The following is an 18800-nucleotide window of genomic DNA, read 5'->3' on the forward strand; positions in this document are numbered from 1 at the left end:
TTTCTCGACACAGTGCCAGAAGGTGTCATGAGTGAGGTAATAGAAGAGGGGGTGGAATGGGTACGCAGCAGATTAGACAGCAGCCTCCCTGACTTATTGCCATGTTTGTAAAAGTGGCAGCGATTCCGAAAGGTCTGGCGAGCAGCAGCCTGATCCAGAACCCCACTGAAGTGCGCCCTAGCCCGCGTGTAAGCCTCACGAGTGGAGGGGTTAGAATCAAGTTTGAATACTCTGAATGATTCGGTCAGTTCTGCCTGGGCCTTTAAGTACAATTTGGAATAATCTTTACTATATTTAGACATGTAGATGATTATTTCTCCCCTAAGAACAGATTTAGCGGTTTGCCAGTATAAAGCCAGGTTATCTATATGTTCGGCATTATTCGTTGCATATTCACACCATTTTGCTTCCAGCATATTACGAAATGTAACTGAGTTGACTAGGTAAGAGGGAAATCTCCAAGGTTGATAGGATCCCGTATCTACCAAAGGAGTCAACGTGAACCAAATCAGTGCATGATCAGATAATCCGATGGGCTCTATACCTGCATCATCCACTCTGCAAAGCAAAGAGTCTGAAAGTAATGTGTAGTCTATACGGGACGTGGGCAGCGGACAAACAAGTGTGGCATTGGCAGCGGACAAACAAGTGAATTCTCTATCTGTAGGGTGGAGTACTCGCTACATGTCTATCAGGCGTAATTCCGATGCCACGGAAGGGAGGCCTAGGGATGGGGCAGCACGTGTCTGGAAGGAGGCTGCTGTCTATCCATGTAAGGGGAGAAAACCATGTTAAAGTCTCCACTAAAAATAAGTGAGGAGTCCATATAAGGGCATAATGTACCCAATAGAACCTGAAAAAACTGTCTGGAGTACTGATTGGGAGCGTACAAATTACATGTTGCAAACCTCTCACCTGCTATACTAACATCAGTGATTGTATATCTCCCCGATGGGTGTGAGTAGGAGAAGTGAATTTGTGGGGCCAATTGTTTCCTAATCAGGGTAACCACACCACGTTTCTTAGAGTTATAAGAGGCCGAGGCTAATACAGAAAATCCCATGCTGTTAAGTTTTATATGCCAAGAGACGTTTACGTTTTATGGGGGAGTTAATGACCCCCACATTCCAGGAACAAAATTTGAGATTAGTCATAATACAATTTTAAGCATAGAAAAAGACCAGGGACAATGCAAATAATACATGAAAATATATAAATATCTATGTACCCAAGGTTCAAACAGCTACAGGTTATGAAACATGACATATTGCTGATAAGATAACCACTTGGAAATAGTAAAAGCTCTAGAGACTCTGCAACGCTGCTGGGATAGGGAAATTGGGTACAAAGTAATAATGAGAAAAAAAAAGAGAGAAACAAAAAAACATACATGGAGAAAAAAATAAATAAAATAAAATAAAACAAACCAGGGCAAGGAACATGAGTCCTTGCAAACCATCAGGCCAGAAATCAGGACTTCCTGGTGTATATATGGAATATATCAGTAAACACAAATAGGAGAGCAGTGAATAAGGCTCCAGGAAACTGCAGCTAAATCTGAGCAGTTCATCCATATGCATAAACATAGACCAGCCATCAACATAAACATAGACCAGCCATCAACATAAACATAGACCAGCCATCAACATAAACATAGACCAGCCATCAACATAAACATAGACCAGCCATCAACATAAACATAGACCAGCCACCAACATAAACATAGACCAGCCATCAACATAAACATAGACCAGCCATCAACATAAACAATGCGGGTGGAACAATGTGCAAACATATTGTCAGGACAGTCGCCACCGCCAGCGACAATAATATAACACAACAAATTATAAGGCATAAATAATTCAAGTAATTGAAACAATTACATCAATAAACAGCAAAAAATAATCACATACATAGATCAAAAAATCGGGAACAATCTATATAGAGAGATCTAAACCTCCGCGATAATAGGCAATATAAAAAGGTAGAGGATAATGAAACTTTTAGAACCTATATGTCAGCCCTGAGAGTCCACATGGGAGCAAGAATCGTCAGCAGCCGTTTCAGTCTCCTTACGAAGAAATGCAGTAGCGTCCGCTGCAGAAGAAAAGTCCACGGAGGAGTCCCCAGTAAATATACGTAGACGAGCCGGGAACAGCAGGGCAAAGCGGCGGTTATCCTTAACCAGGTTAGCACACACCTGATTAAAAGCTTTGCGGGCTCTTGTGACCTCTGCCGAATAGTCCTGGAATATGAAGATCTTGTGACCATCCCATGTAAGTGTGCAATGCTTTCTGGAAGCTTGCCATATTGCCTCACGGTGGAGAAAATTCAGACAGCGAAAGATGGTCACTCGAGGGGGAACCTCCAGGTTGTCTCGCAGTGGGCTGATACGGTGAGCACGTTCTATCACAATGTCGCCACAGGAGTCCCGTATATCAAGCATATCCAACAGAGAGATGGCAAGAAAACGAGTAAGTGCGTCACCTTTAATTGACTCCGGGGGGCCGACTATGCGCAAATTGTTTCTCCTTGAGCGGTTTTCTAAATCATCGAGCTTGTTAAGAATTTGATAATGTTCTTTCTGTAAGGCATCATGTTGTAGCTTCAGTAGAAAAACATTATGGAAAACCTCCCCCACCTTAGTTTCATTAGATTGCACCCTCTGTGTAAGCTGCAGTATATTGTGATTAGCTTCCTGGAGTGCTTGAACTATGTCAGCATAAGTGGCTAAAGCATGAGGGGGGGTTTCCAGGGCCTTAGAAGCAGTCTGTGAGGGAGAGGCAGAGGCGGCTGGGTGTGGTGACTGTGTGTGAGTTGTGGCCATCTTTGATTCACCCCTCACCTTTTCTTGCTTCTGGCGCTGCTGTTTAGGGGGCATGAGAGGTGTAAAATACTTCTCCATGCACAGCCAAATGTTCCTTACAATAGCGGTGGCAAAGTCCCGACTTTTCAAACCCTCAGGAGGTCTGGGAGCAGTGTAAAAGCTGCAGCTATAAGAGAGCTGTCTCAGACTGCAGCCATCTCTCACAGGGGCAGAGCCGGAAGTCCCAGCACCAAGACCTTAACGGAACAACAGATATCTTTGCTTCAGAAATTCTCATCCCACTCTAACATTAGTCAATTTGACTTGTTCATCGACACCCATAAGTTTGTCAGGAGGCTTTGCTTCAAGAAATTTTTCACAAATATTAATACTACAAAAACGTCAGAAGAGAATTCTTTCACACACACAGCGAGTTCAAACCAAAGTCTACATTCTTCCCTACACATGTCATAGGGCCGCATTTAGAAACCTTTCAGAAACTGGTCGAACAGGACATTAGATCAATCACGAGTAAAGAGCAAAAGAAATACAATTTAACAAAGGGAGAAAAACAAGCTTTTAAAGAATTTAAAAAAAGATGACGCTATTGTGTTAAAACCTGTAGACAAAGGGGGAGGTCTGGTTATTCTGGACAGAAGCATGTATGAGGAGAAATAGATAACCTCCTTTTGAACAGTGAAACCTACCAACCACTACCTGGAGATCCCACCACTCACTACCAAAAAGAACGGGAGTTATTGGAGGAAGGACTAGAAATAGTAATTCTGACGCAGAAAGAGTTTGATTTCCTTTATATCAAATTTCCCCAAATCCCGACATTTTAACAATTACTGAAATTGCATAAAAATCCAATAAATCCCCTCCCCCGGGCCGACCGATTGTCTCGGGCATTGGGTCATTATCCTCCAATCTATCTAAATACATTGATTCATATCTACAAGGATTGGTACAGGAACAAAGAAGCTTATCTAAAAGATATCTTACATATTCTCCAAATTCTAGAAGATATGGTCTCATCCTCTGCACAAGTGATGTCCGGTCACTTTATACCTGCATATCCCATCGTAAAGGATGCGAAGCAACAAGACAGTTTTTATCCAATCAAATATCATTACCCAATCTCCAAATAAACTTTATAATGAGTTGCATTGAATACATCCTGCATCGGAATTATTTCTGGAACCAAAGGTCATTTTTTTAACCAGACCAAGGGGACAGCGATGGGTAGTTGTTTTGCACCTAGTTACGCGAACCTCTTTGCAGCTAGCTGGGAGGAAGAGAAAATTTGGAGTAACAACCCTTATGCGCACAACATCATTTGCTGGAAACGCTACATAGATGACCTGTTCTTCATATGGGATGGACCAGAACAAGCTCTTAATGCATTTTGTGGAATATAAATGGGAAACAATATCTTTGGTCTAGAATTTACAAACACATAGAGCAAAGAACTCATCATTTATTTAGACTTAGAAATTTTCATATTAGACAACAAGATCCATGCAAGAACTCACACAAAAGAAGTCAGTGGCAACAGCATGCTCCCACACACCAGCAATCATCACAGGCAATGGATCCAGACAGAGCCGGCCCTAATCAATTTGGTGCCCTAGGCAAGATTTTGGCTGGTGCCCCCTAGCATATAATCCCACCATAATACACTCTACAGACACTCTCCCCCACCTCTTCAAACATGATACTCAGTTTTCACTTACCTCTTAGGTGTTTCTTTTCTTTTTTTCTTTCTTGCTTTCTTTCTTTCTTTCTTTCTCAGAGGACATAAAATTGTGATTAATTTGCTCCCCATTTGGCATATTTATTACATCTTCCTCTCGCTCTCTATTTAGATAGATATATAGCTACATGTACACACACCCACACATATATACAGCACACACACTGATCCAGTTGCTGCCCACCTCACAACACCACATACTGCCCCTTCACTGCCCACCTCACAGAACAGCAGCCCTTTCAACACAGTAGCCCTGGCCTCATCTAGTACCCCTTTCCCAGCACCCATGGCTTCATCCAGCACCCCAAATCCAGAACAGCACCCCTGGCCTCATCCAGCACCCCAAATCCAGAACAGCACCCCTGGCCTCATTATGTACCCCTTATCAAGCAGTCAGAACCCCTTAGCACGGTAGTGGATAGATCCCTTTCAGTATTTGTACCCTGATGTCATCAGTTACTGTCCAAAGTCATTCCCTACTATCCACTCTGGGCATAAAGGGGAAATATAAACCTGTGGTGAGCAAAGCAAGCCACTGTACCCGAAGTGTGGAGAGCGAAACGAGCCCGCAAGGGGACAAATTTCTTCTTTTTGTGGAATGTATGGGCCAGTGGTGTAAGTTTATCCAAGACGCTCGGAGGCAAGTTATCAGTTCGTGCCCCCCTATCCCCCATATTTACAGCCCTAAGTGGGTTGAATATATTGTGGGTGATGGAAGAGGTGCCCCTTCAGTGCTGGTGCCTGGCGGCAGGCGCCTACATTGTCTCCCATACTTCTGCCCCTGGTATGGGCATGGAACTTCCGCCCTCACTGCATGTCACTTCCAGGTACAAATATTGAAGGGGATCTATACACTACCCATTCAGCACAGCACCCCTGTCAGCAGCTAAGCGGAGGACGTGGTCGACAAGGAGGACTTTGCTGCAACTCACCGGAGGGGCATTTTTGTTTATGTCACTGCCACTCTAAATAAAAAAATGCTTCTGGTGTTTATCTTCGTTAATAAATGGGGCCCTTATGCCGGCTACATACCAGACGTTATGTCATCCGATCTGGCAGATCGGGCGACATATTGTCCACAACGGCCAGTGTGTACCCGCTACGTCTCTGAAGATAGCGCCCTCCTGCACATAGACAGCGGCATCATCCGTTGGACCTGCATGCAAGACCGACGGCTGATATTGTCAGCGGGGGCTATGCTGCGGAATGCAGCGTGGCCCCGCTGTCGCTCTGATGCACCCGTGCATACACACTTGCTGATACTGGTACCACTGTCGGCTCCTGCTGCTAGCAATATTGCGCTGAGTACCCATGGGTACCCAGCTTTAGACTCACTCTCTTCAGGACCAGGGAGGCAGTCGCGCCCACCCCTGCTTGTTCTTCCAGCTTCTGGCCTGTCCCTGCTGGACTTGGTGGGTGCTGGGCTATTGATGGAGCCGGAGCCGTGAGATGTGAGGGGTGGCTGCGGTAATCCATTTTACTTGCCGCAGCCCAGTGGTGGAACTATTGAGTGGTGGCCTCACAGCATATAGGGTATCAGTAGCGCCATATAATGCAGAGTGCAATGCAGAGGTGCCATACAATGCAGAGAGTGTCAGAGTGAGCGGCATATAATATAGTGTCGCAGTGAGCGGCATATAATATAGAGAGTGTCGCAGTGAGCGCCATATAACGTAGAGAGTTGTAATGAGTGCAATGCACAGAGACCCGCAGTGAGAGCCATATAACACAGACAACATCACTGACCTTCATAACTTATAGCACAGTTAATATGAACAAACCCTTCACATACACATAGCATTAATACAGCCCCCACCCCACACACACACACACTACATTAATACACCCCCCCACTCACATACACTACATTAATAAACACCTCCTACACACTATTAAATTAATACACCCCCCCACCAACACACTACTACATTAATACACTACATACAGTAAAACACACTCCAACCTCCCTCCCCCAGAAAAAAAAAACAATACACCCCCTCCCCATTGCATAAAGATACCACCCCATAGATGACACTGGCACTTACCTGTCCTGGAAAAGGATGTGTGGTCCCTGCTGGGGCTGGGCTCCATGGCACATGATGACAGTCACAGGAGAGGAGAGGCTGTGACAGAGAGGGCTAGACTGGAAAGGAAGAGGTGGGGACCCGGGGTTAGGGGGCGGAGTCTCAGGCAGAAAGGACTGTGAGTAAGTAGAATAGATGAAGAGGAGGGGGCGGGATCTCGGGGGGGGGGGGCTGGGTCTCAGGGAGTCTAGTGACAGGCTGATCATGTACAGTGAGGGTAAGAATACCCCCCCTCCTCCTCCTTCATCGGTATGGCCCCCAGACAGCCGCAGGCAGCCCAGAGAGACTCTGCAATAATGAGTCAGTGTTACTCATTATTAGTACTGCTGGCTGCGGCCCCTGCTGCCAAGCGGCAAGATGCCCCTAAGGCATTGCAAATGCCCTAGGCATTTGCTACAATGCCTATGAGTAGGGCCGGCTCTGGATCCAGAACATCCCAGGAGGACAGTTTAGGAGGATTAAGCAAAACTGCACAAAACAAAAAACTTTTCTGACTCAAAGCGAAGACATGAAAGGGAAATTTGTAGCAAGAGGCTATTAAAATTCAGAATTGGAGAAAGAAACTGATAAAGTATCCATTTTGGACAGCAAAGAATGAATCCAATATAAACGAAAAACAACACAGGAAGAATACCATACAGCCTTTATCACTCAATATAACAGTCAGCATTCTTTATTGGAATAAGTTCTCAAAAAGCACTGGCACATTTTGCTTTTGGACAATTATTGAAACCATTTATTCAGGAAAAACCCTGAATTATATACAAAAAAGCAAGACATGTAAAACAAGAACTGGTAAAGAGCTATCTTCAATCAGAAGAATCCATCCAGAAATTAACAGAAAAATCGGGATGCTTTCTACTGCTTGGACTATCTTCCATGTAGAACCACAGGAAAGGAATATAAAATAAAACAGGAAATTACATGTCAAACAGGAGTCATCGTATACTTACTTGAATGTAGTTGCGGCCTCCAATATCTAGGACAGACTAAACGCAAATTAAAAACCAGGATTGCGGAGCATATTTTCAATATAAAGAAAGGATTGCAATCTCACAGCGTATCCAAACATTTTTGTGACCACCACAATAAAGACCACCACGAATTTGAAATTCATAGGAATCCAAAAAGTTTCAAATAATTGGAGAGGAGGAAATCATTCAGAAATACTACGAAGCACAGAAAAAGAATGTATCTTTGCTATGCATTCATTACAACCTAAGGGTCTAAATATAGACATAGAAATTAATGCATTTTTATGACACTACTAAGATTTTCCAACTATATATTTGACCATTAGTAACATACTTTTAACATATAGTTTATTCTAACTTCCTTTTTACATGTATCTTATTTATACATTAATCTTTAATAGTTTCATTTTAAGTTTTAAACTCACTATCTTAATTAATGTTATGTGCAATACCTATTATTTTTATGGCAGAACCATGTAAGAATTAAGTCGCCTGGTACCCGCCTTTTTAAACAGGAAGTGCTAAGCAGCACTTCCCTTTTGGTTAATAAAGTTTTTCCTATATAAGAAGGATCAGAGACACTGTATGCTATCCTTGATAAAGGGAACATAGCCTGAAACGCGTAAGGGGCAAGTAACAGTATTTTTGGGACTCCATAAACAGAAGCTCCGTTACAAAGCTTGCACAGTGTGACTGAACACCACTGTGTTCAGTCGCACTGTGTCGGCACAGAAAGACGGCGCGTCTATCTCAGCACGCCGGCACCGCCATAGCGCAGGAAAATGGAGTGTGTTTTCAGTGCACTAAGAACCACCAACAAGCGACAATACACCATCGCGGCAAATTCCATCCTCTGCACCCGAGTAGAGAGTGTACATACAGACGGATCTCTTAAGCAGTACAAGGGGACCAGCCAGCGGCAGCGAACACGACACAAGAAAAAGGTAGGCAGAGACAGGGAGAGTCAGTTAGACCAACCTGCAGCCAAACCTAACCCTATATTCAACTGGCATATCTGGGAAACCAAAATATTTGCTTTTTTTATGGACTGTCCACATGTGCAAAAGAGGCTTAAACATTCAAATTAATTTAATCTTATTTTCTTACAGGTATTGCGCTAATATCCAATTTATACACCTACATTTTCAAGTGCTTATTTTATAGTTTTTATTACAAAGAAAAAAGTATTCTGAAGAGCGGGGCATTCTATAGCAGCTATGTAAAAATTACAATACCCAAAAACTCTTATTTAGTGCCAATGTATTATTGTAACACAGCGAGTTCGGAAAGTCCCCACACAGTGACTGTGTGCTAAATGTGTGTCTATCACACACTGTCACTACGGAGGGACTTTCCAAACCCGCTGCATTAAAAAAGTGAAGTGAAAATGGTGATTAAAAAAGAATGTTTAAAAAAAACAATCTCTTGGTGATCAACAAACATCTGTATATAATTATAGAAATCAGGGGTAGGCAATGCGTGGCACTCCCATCAGCTGTGGAACTACACATCCCAGCATACCCTGGGATGTGTAACAACAGTTTGGCTATCAGTGCATGCTAAAACTGTGGCAGGGCATGCTGGGGTGTGTAGTTTCACAGCAGCTGGAGCACAGGACGTTGCCAACCCCTGATATAAATATCCTCATTATTACAGCTTAAGTGTTTTGCTTATACATTGGTGCTAAATAGGGTTTCATTTGGGAAGGTGCCAGTCCAGTCCCAATGGGAATCTTTTATTGTAATGAATCAGTTCCCAGACAATTTTTTAGGGGCCTTGGGACTTAATGAGGTGATCGCAAAGGGATGATTAATCTTCTGTGATAGCAGTGCATGCTGAATAAATAATCAGGGCACTGAGACCAGGGAGGCCAATCCCGGGCCATCTTTTTAATCCCGGGATTCGGGATTGAAAAAAACGTAAATCCAGGGATACCCTGGATTGGCTTCGGCGGGCGTCTGGCAGCGGGGATTTACAACGTGCGCCGCATAGAGGGGCGCAGTCAGGCGCTCCAGCTGGCACAGGGCTGCGTAGCGTGACGTGAGGACAGAGGTCACGCTGTGCAGTCCTGCGTTTGCCCACCCTCCCAGTGTACTGTACACAGCCAGGGGAGCGGAGAGCTGGGAGCCGGGCAGTGGTGACTAGGTAGAGTAGCTGAGCTCCCTCCCTAATCACCACTAGGGAGGCCAATCCCGAATCCCAATCCCGGGATTCAGTCCTGGCCATTTTAGGCCAAAAAGTGACCAATAGCAGTCCATGAAGTATGTCTATTTCCTTCATCAAAATACATTAACCCATTTCATGGAAACTGTTTTCTTTAAAATAACTTCAGATTGTCAGATATCCATCTCTGGGCCTCATTTATCAACAAGTTTTATCACTCACAACGAGTCATAAAACTCGCTCCTTATGATAAATGGTGCTCCAGCCAATCAGCTCCCAACTGTCATCTGTTTGAAAAATGACAGGAGCTGATTGGCTGGACCACCATTTATCATATGCAACAAGTTTTATCACTCATTGTGAGTGATAAAACCCGTTATTAAATGAGGCCCAGATGTCACAGTCGGAATGGGATTGAAATATCGACAGCTCAGCAGCCGCCGGTTCAAATCCCGACAGTGGAAGGCCGACAGTAGGAGATCCCGATGGCCGGTGGTAAGTATCCTAACCCTCCCCTCTCCCCTCTTTGCCCCCTAACCCTCCCTTAGGGGTGCCTAACCCTAACCTCCCCCCCTAGTGCCTAACCTTAACCTCCCTCCAGGAGTGCCTAAACCTAACCCTTCTTCCTGCAGCCTAAACCTAATCCTCCCGGGGGGTGTCTAACCCTAACCTCCCCCTAGTGGTGCCTAACACTAGCCCCCCCTTCCCTAGCCTAACACTAACCTTCCCCAGGGGGGTGCCTATCCCTACATCTCCCCAGAGGTCCCTAAACCTAACCCCCCCATCCCCCCCCATCCCCGGGCTAAGTGTTATACTTAGCTGGCACACGACGCTCGGGATGGCGGGGGTCGGTCTTCTGGCATCGGGATTAAGATTGGCATTGTTATTTTGATATGTAGTAAAGAATTAGTGTCTATTTAATAGCGCAACACATGAAAAATGATGAGTTGAAACCAACCACAGTACAGTAAAATGTCAGAATAATTTAATAATATCAATTAGTTCAGAAAGTTATTAAAAAAATGTCAATAATTAGATATATTAAAATATACACACTAAACGAGACAAATCAAAACAAAAATGTAAAATATGGTAACATATGAGTATGGTCACAATGTTGCAACCATATGAAAAATGTAAAAGAGAAAAGGGGGTTCAATAGTTCTGTTTTGATGTAAATGTATTTTTGTAGGTAATACCTTAGTCACAATAGTCTCTTAATCACAGCTCGTCAGCTGGAGGTATGTAGTATTGAATAAGAATGGGTGCGCGCCCCTCCTACCTCATCTTGTTGTTGTGCATAGTGTCCAAATGAGAATCCCCCAAAGTGTGGTGTGATGGTGAGTGGGCCTCCCGGTCTCTTCCTTCTTCTCCGTTCCTCCTTTCGCGCTTGCGCTGTTGGTCGGCAGATGGAATAAACTTGCCGCAGTGTGGAAGCGCTCCGGTGGTCAGCGTGCACGCTGAACTCCATCGGGTATGCTGGAACCGGAATCAGTGGAGCGTGTAGACGGGGGGCTCTTGTACAGTTTCAACAAGGATGAGCGTTTATAAATATTTATCAGCCAACCTCGATAGACAGTCAGTTATTACAAAGAATACACAGAATAAATCAACACATCTATTTGGAATCATTCCGTTTCAAAGTTTAATTAAACTCAGTTTGATTATGTTCTTTGTTTCCTTGTTTGTGTATTAATCACGAGAATGGGCTCTGTGTTGCATACTAATGAGGAAAATGGGTTCTGTATGGTATACTAGAATATTGGTTCAATAGAATGAGTTAGCCATTGTATATTAGTGACTAGAATGGTTGGGTAGCAGTCGGGTAGCAGTCGGGAAGCCGACGGACGTAACCCCGACCGCCGACTTCCCGACTATCTAATCCCAGCAGGGGTCTAATGACAGGCGTCGAAATGCAGATGCCTGTCATTAGAACTACGCCGGGAGCCCGACACCCGGCTTACCAATCGAAGGTAAGCCGGGCGTGGACAGCCGCGCCGGGGGGAAAGGGTTAGGTTTAGGGCTCCCGTGGGGACTTAGGGTTAGGTACCCCCCGGGAGGTTAGGGGTAGGCAAGGTGAAGGGGGGGTTAGGGTTAGGCACCCCCCGGGGTACTTAGGTTCAGGCGGTAGGGAAGGGGGGGTTAGGTTTAGGCACTTAGAGGGGGGATTAGGGCTAGGCACTTGGGGGGGAGGTTAGGGTTAGGCACCCCTAAGGGAGGGTTAGGGTTTGGGGGTAGAATAGGGTTAGGTAATACTTACTTTGAACGATTGGGATTTTCACCCCTGCCGGGCAGCCGCTGTAGGATTTGATCCACCGGCCATGCGGCTGACGGTAAATCATACTGATACCGAATGGTTTATGCATTGCATAGCGGTTCTCAGATCAGACTGTGCATTGTGTACAGCTCACCAGAAAGGGCTACACATTCTTCACAGGTCACCAGGATGAGTCAGCATTGCCTATTGGTCACCGAAAAATATCACAATAATACAGAATATATTCAAGATCTGAAAGTACAAGAAAACCTAAAACTATGTAAAACTATGTATTATATTGTGCAGATTGAAAACTGAATTGATATTAAATCTTGTATCAGCCATAGAGGTAAATCATTTATAGCATCAAAAATAAACAATAATCACATATGACCTTTGGTCATCTTGGAGATGATAGATGATCAGATCCTCCCCCTCTTCCATACCAGCAATGTTAACCACAGAACAAGGACTTACTCAATATAGTATATCTAAAACACACCTTCTCACAATGTTCTCATGAGTGTGCTATGTGCAACAACATCTATACAAGGCCTTGTATAAATTAATATGTTTCTTAAAATTATATTTAAAAACTGTTTAACATCTTAATAACAACAATAACACAATATTGTTTGTGAGTGAGATAGACACACTACTATTAGTACGACTGCACTGGAGAAAATGGCCTCACTATCTGCTGTCTGTTTCCTCCATTGTGTCAGCCATCTTTTGTCAGCCATCTTGTGTGCTCTTGGGGATGTACAGTAATTGTTCTGTAACCTACAGAGATGAAGTTGTCTTTTTTTATTATTATTATTTTTGGAACTACAAATTATTTTTCACCTTTGTCATTAAATTTTATTTAAGATCATGCTGCTCCTTCAAGGACCACACATGTCGATATCCAAAGAGTTCCATAGCCTTCCCACATTTATCTTGTATCTCCAGCACTATCTTATGATTGAGGCCAACTCTCCACTTCTGAATAGTTTTCATAGAGTCTCGGGTGAAGGTCATGAAGCCTCGTTGGTTTTGACTGCTTTGGTGGGTGATATTGTATAACCAACTCTGCAAACCTGCTGTTAGTCTGAGGCCGGCAAAGTTGAAGATCTGCTCAACGATAGGCAACAGCTCTTTTGCCAAATCCTCGTACCTTATCATCATATAATGTCCTTGCAATGGTATACCAGCTTTACTTCTATATTCGTTAATTGCAACTTGCGCACTGCAAATGTTGTCCATGACCTGTGTAACATTAGGCATCTCCTTTTTATTTTCTCATTTTTCATTTTCCCTGACCATTTGGCGATCCTCTTGATTCAGACGGTCAAAGTTAATCCGTGAAAAAGCCACTGCTCGAGGGTCTCTTACTAGATGTATAACTTTGAGGTTAAGTTTGGGATCCTGGATAAGTGGAAGAAGAATACTAAGATCCAGTACCCGCACAACTTTCAATACAACATGGGTATGGACTTTACAAGCCTGCGCCATCTTCTCCAGGGGAAAATAACCACACCGTTGGAAGCAGGTGGGTCAGTCATATTGTTCGTCCAGGTCTATGGCACTGCAGGCTGGCGGAGAACATAATGCTCTGCTCTTTGACCAAAAGGGTAGATCAGATATATATCACCCACTCCGTGGAAGGAAGTGGTGAAGCGGGGACATGTCGCAGGTGAATAATGAGCGGAGGAGATCTCTAATTGTATAGTGGAGGAGACTAGGTTTTTCATTGGGGAGTTTAACCCAAACCATCCTTGCTGGCTCAAAGATGTAAAAAGACATTGGGATCATGGTTGAAGATTTGCCCTAAAAAAAGAGGAGCCGGACTGCCAAGAAGAAAGGATAAGGATGTGAATACGTTTCTCCTGGGGTGATTCCCTTTTATGGGTAAAAAGCCAAATGGAGGAGAAGATGAGCAGTGAGACAATTGTGAGGCAATGGCCTCTTACTTGAATGGTCATCTTGGGATCAGCCTACAATGAGAAAGCAGAGGAGAATATCTTAATGTGGAAAAGATGACTGAACATCAATCCAATATCTCAACAGGCAGTTTGTAGTCACAATCCCGGCGGTTGGGAAGCCGGTGTTTAGAATATTGGCACTGGAGTCCTGGCAGCAGGCACAATACCGGTGCCAGAATCCTGATCACCGGTATCCCAATGGTAAGTATTAAGGTTAGAGGAAGGGTTAGGGTTGGGCACTAGGGGGAGGGTTAGGGTTAGGCTGAGGGGAGGTGGGTTAGGCTGCAGGAAAGGTGTGTTAGGGGGAGGGTTAGGCTGCGGGAAAGGTGTGTTAGAGGGAGAGTTAGGGTTAGGCTGTGGGGGGGAGTGTTAGGGTTAGGCTGCGGGAAAGGTGTGTTAGGGGGAGGGTTAGGCTGAGGGAAAGGTGTGTTAGGGGGAGGGTTAGGGTTAGGCTGCGGAAAAGGTGTGTTAGTGGGAGGGCTAGGCTGCGGGTCAGGTGTGTTAGCGGGAGGGTTAGGCTGCAGGAAAGGTGTGTTAGGGGGAGGGTTAGGGTTAGGGTTCTGGCTGTGGGAAAGGTGTGTTAGGTAGGGTTGGGTTAGGCTGTGGGAAAGGTGTGTTAGAGGGAGGGTTAGGGTTAGGCTGCGGGAAAGGTGTGTTAGGGGGAGGGTTGGGTTAGACTGCGGGAAAGGTGTATAGGGGGAGGGTTAGGCTACTTACCTTCAGGCATTGAGATTCTGACTGTCGAGATGCCGCTGTCAGTATTCTGACCTACGATATCCTAACTGCCAGAATCCTGTACCCAACCCCAACAGACAACATATAAAAATTTTATTTTAGCAATTACTTTTTTTTCTTTCTACATTATAGCTTCTTCCTATTCACCTTTTAGCATGTCTGCATGAAGGTTCTGTGACAGCAAAAATATTTATGAAAAAGCAATTGGAATTAATGACTTTTTCCTGTTCTTCCAGATGTCTGTCATGGTTACCAACCTACAGTAAATTTACAACCCTTAAAAATTTTGCCCATAGAAAATAAAGAGTAAAACACCCTCAGACTTTTTTACAGGTAAAAATAGCACTTACCACATCCATGCATTTGAGCATGAACACATCGATTTGGCTGTTCTATGCTGTTAAACATTTTTGGTTGTGGATGATGTTGTGATGTTAATGGTTGGTTTTCAGGAGTGTCTGTGTTTTCATGAGCAGGTGCTATGTGGCGAGTAATGAAAGTAACAGAAATGTTGGGGACTGTAGATGTGTGTTATGCTGGAGCAACATCGACAAAACGTTAGGCAGGTGTTGCAAAGACTCTTGGACAACATTTTTTACGCCAAATTGGAGAAGTGCAAGTTTGAGGTGAAAGAGATATATTTCCTGGGGTATTATAATTATTATCATTTATTTACAAGTGTTCCGCAGCACCTTACAATGTATGAAAACAAATAGGTGACAAAAGACTTACAGTACAATACAATACAGGACAAGGACATCGATAATATAATGTACATTTCCACATTAGCGACCATAACACCCACTTAAGCAGCAGAACTTAAGCAACCAAGTGTTAGGTTCCCTAGTGGGGAGTAAGAAGTAGATGAAAGTAAAGAAGGGAGAATCACAAAAGGGTAGAGGGCCCTGCTCGCAAGAGCTTACATTCTAAAAGGGTAGGGCAGACTAACAGGTGTGACACAGATAGGGTAGACGGGGAGGATATAGTCACAGCCAGGTCACCAAATTCCAGCTGATGAGAGTATCCAGGATATGACTCCGTAATAGGCATAATATCCAGAACAATAATTTCCTCTCAAGGCTTCTCCATGTACCCAAGTAAGGTGAAGGCGGTTCTAGATTGGGAACAACCCACTTCTCTGAAGGCCATACAGCGGTTCCTCAGGTTCTCTAACTCTTACCACCACTTTATCAAATCTTTCTCCACTATTGTCTCACCTATCGTAGATTTGACTAAGAAAGGGGCTGATGTCTGTAATTGGTCTCCCTAGGCTGTACAGGCATTCAATCTTCTCAAGACAGCCTTTATGAGTGCTCCTGTTCTCCATCATCCCAATCCTGACCTTCCTTTTGTGGTGGAGGTGGATGCCTCTGGTCGGTGTGGGGGCCATTCTTTCCCAAAGGGATGTGAAGGACAATAAACTAAACCCTTCTTCTCTTGGAAGTTTTAAGCAGCTGATAAGAACTATGATGTAGGCAACCAAGAGCTTCTGGCTATCAAGTGGGCATTCAAAGATTGGCGACACTGGTTAGAGGGGGCTAACCATGTAGTATCTGTTTTGACGGATCATAAGAACCTAGTATATATTGAGTCCGCCAAAAGATTAAATGCCAGGCAAGTGCGATGGGCCTTATTTTTTACTCGCTTTAACTTCACCATCTCTTTTTGGCCTGGGTCCAAGAATGTAAAGGCAGATGCCTTATCCCGTAGTTTTCCTGCTGATCATGATTCTTCTGATAAAGAGGAAACCATCATTCTTTCTACTTGGATCAATTTGGCCCTGACAAGAACCTTGGCAGAATCTCTCAGACAAAGCCAGGCTGAAGCTCCTCCGGAAATGCCCAGGGGATTAATGTTTGTCCTGGAAAGATTCTGCAAGGCAGTCCTTAAGGAATTCCATTCATCCAAGGCTGGGGGTCATCCAGGTGTGGCCAGGACTCTAGAACTTCTTTCACGTTCTGTTTGGTGGCAATTCCATGCCTCGTGATGTTCGTGAGTTTGTGGCAGCTTGCAATGTCTGTGCTAGGAACAAGACTCTCCGTACTGCACTTGCAGGTCTGTTGTGTCCTTTGCCAACTCCCCTTAAACCATAGATACATATCGCAATGGACTTTGTAGTGGATCTCCCGTCGTCTGCTCATTGTACTGTCATCTGGACAATTGTTGATAGATTCTCCAAAATGGTGCATTTCATTCCACTCAGCAAATGACCCTCAGCGAAAGAGCTCGCAGTACTTTTTTTTCATCGTGTCTTTAGAACACATGGGCTTCCTTTGGACATTGTTTCAGACCACGGTACTCAGTTTGTTGCAAGATTTTGGAAGTGCTTTTGTGCAGATCTGGGCATCAAGGTCAGCCTGTCTTCAGGACATCATCTGCAGTCCAATGGCTAGACAGAGCGGGCCAATCAATCCCTGGAGCAGTATCTCCGTTGTTTAATCACCAAATGTCATAACTGGGTGTCTCTTTTGCCATTTGCTGAGTTCGCCTACAACAATTCTCGTCATTCTTCATCCTCAATGTCTCAGTTTTTCTGCAATTTCGGAATTCATCCCAGGAGCAATTATTTTGAGTCGTCACCAAATACAGGTCCTTCATCTTCATCTGTTTCCAGATTACGATCTGTTTGGAGGAAAGTTCATCAGTCCCTTCTGCAGGTGTCTGGTTGTTTCAAGGGCTGGGCACAGACTGGTTTGGCTGTCCACCAGGAACATCAATATATGCCAAAGATCACAAAAATTGGGACCCAAGTTCATTGGACCATTCAGAATTATTGCTCAAGTTAATCCTGTGGCTTTCCGCTTAAAGTTACCCCAGTCCCCCAAAATCAGTAACAATTTCCACTATTCTCTTCTGAAGTCAGTTTTCCTCTCCTCCAGACGTTCAATCAGACCATCACCACTTCTTGTTCAGGGTCGGAGAGAGTTTTTCGTGGAAAAAATCCTGGACTCTAGAATTTCCAGAGGCTATCACGTTTCTTGTTCACTGGAAAGGATATGGTCCAGAGGAGCACTCTTGGATTCCAGAAAGGTCATTACATGCTCTTATCCTGAGGAGAAGGTTTTTTGAGGACTTTCCAGACAAACCAGGGTTTAGGGTTTCCTTGATCCCTCATCGGGGGGGGGGGGTACTGTTAGGATCTGCAGTTAAGCAGATCGTTTTGTTTGCAGTTTCCAGCCTTAGTTGCTACTGAGGCACTGCACTAATTACTGCCTGTCTGTGTGCAGTATCATGTACACCAGTGATTTTCAACCTTTTCAACTCGAGGCACACTACACAAGATTTTAAAATTGCCAAGGCACACCATCCAGCTATGCGGTTTGCGTGTTCAATAAAAAAAACATAAACATTGGCTCCCACATAAAAATTTACACACATACTGGCCTCCACAGGAATAAAACACACTACATTGGCCTCCTCAGGAATAAAACACACTACATTGGTCTCCTCAGGAATTAAACACACTACATTGGCCTCCTCAGGAATAATACACACTATATTGGCCTCCTCAGGAATTAAACACACTACATTGGCCTCCTCAGGAATAAAACACACTACATTGGCCTCCTCAGTAATAATACACACTACATTGGCCTCCTCAGGAATAAAACAGACTACAGTACTAGTGCGCTGAGCTGACTGCCGTGGCACACTTGACAACGGCTCACGGCACACTAGTGTGCCACGGCACAGTGGTTGAAAAACACTGATGTACACACTAATTGATTCTCCTGTCTGTGCACAGCCCAGGTGCACACTAGTCCATCATCAAGGAAGGCTTGCTCTTGTTGGGCCCTATTCTGTTAAATTCCAGCCAACCCTTCTCTCCACGCTGGTGATAGAATTTCTCGTACTTCTGGTTGTTCCAGTCTCCTGTTTTCCAGTCAAATTCTAACTGTTTTTCTACTGCCATTTGTCCCATCCTGGTGGCACGGTCTCCATTCCACCTGCTCAGGCTGCTTGTGTCATCTAGGTGGCACGATGCGCTTTCTCCACCTGGAGCGTCAGTCTATGTCCGGCGGCTTGTGTCAACCCGGCGACATTGGCCGTAACTCTATGCC

At 44.4% G+C, this 18800-nt stretch overlaps 1 pseudogene; it reads right to left on the reverse strand.

The window, feature by feature from the left end:
- Positions 1–12901: 12901 nt before the first annotated feature.
- Positions 12902–14507, reverse strand: LOC148518153 (carbohydrate sulfotransferase 4-like; annotated as a pseudogene).
- Between the last annotated feature and the right edge of the window lie 4293 nt (positions 14508–18800).

The sequence above is a fragment of the Taudactylus pleione genome, unplaced genomic scaffold (genome assembly GCF_031769625.1).
Source record: "Taudactylus pleione unplaced genomic scaffold, aTauple2 ptg000201l, whole genome shotgun sequence".
Classification (NCBI taxonomy): Eukaryota; Metazoa; Chordata; class Amphibia; order Anura; family Myobatrachidae; genus Taudactylus; species Taudactylus pleione.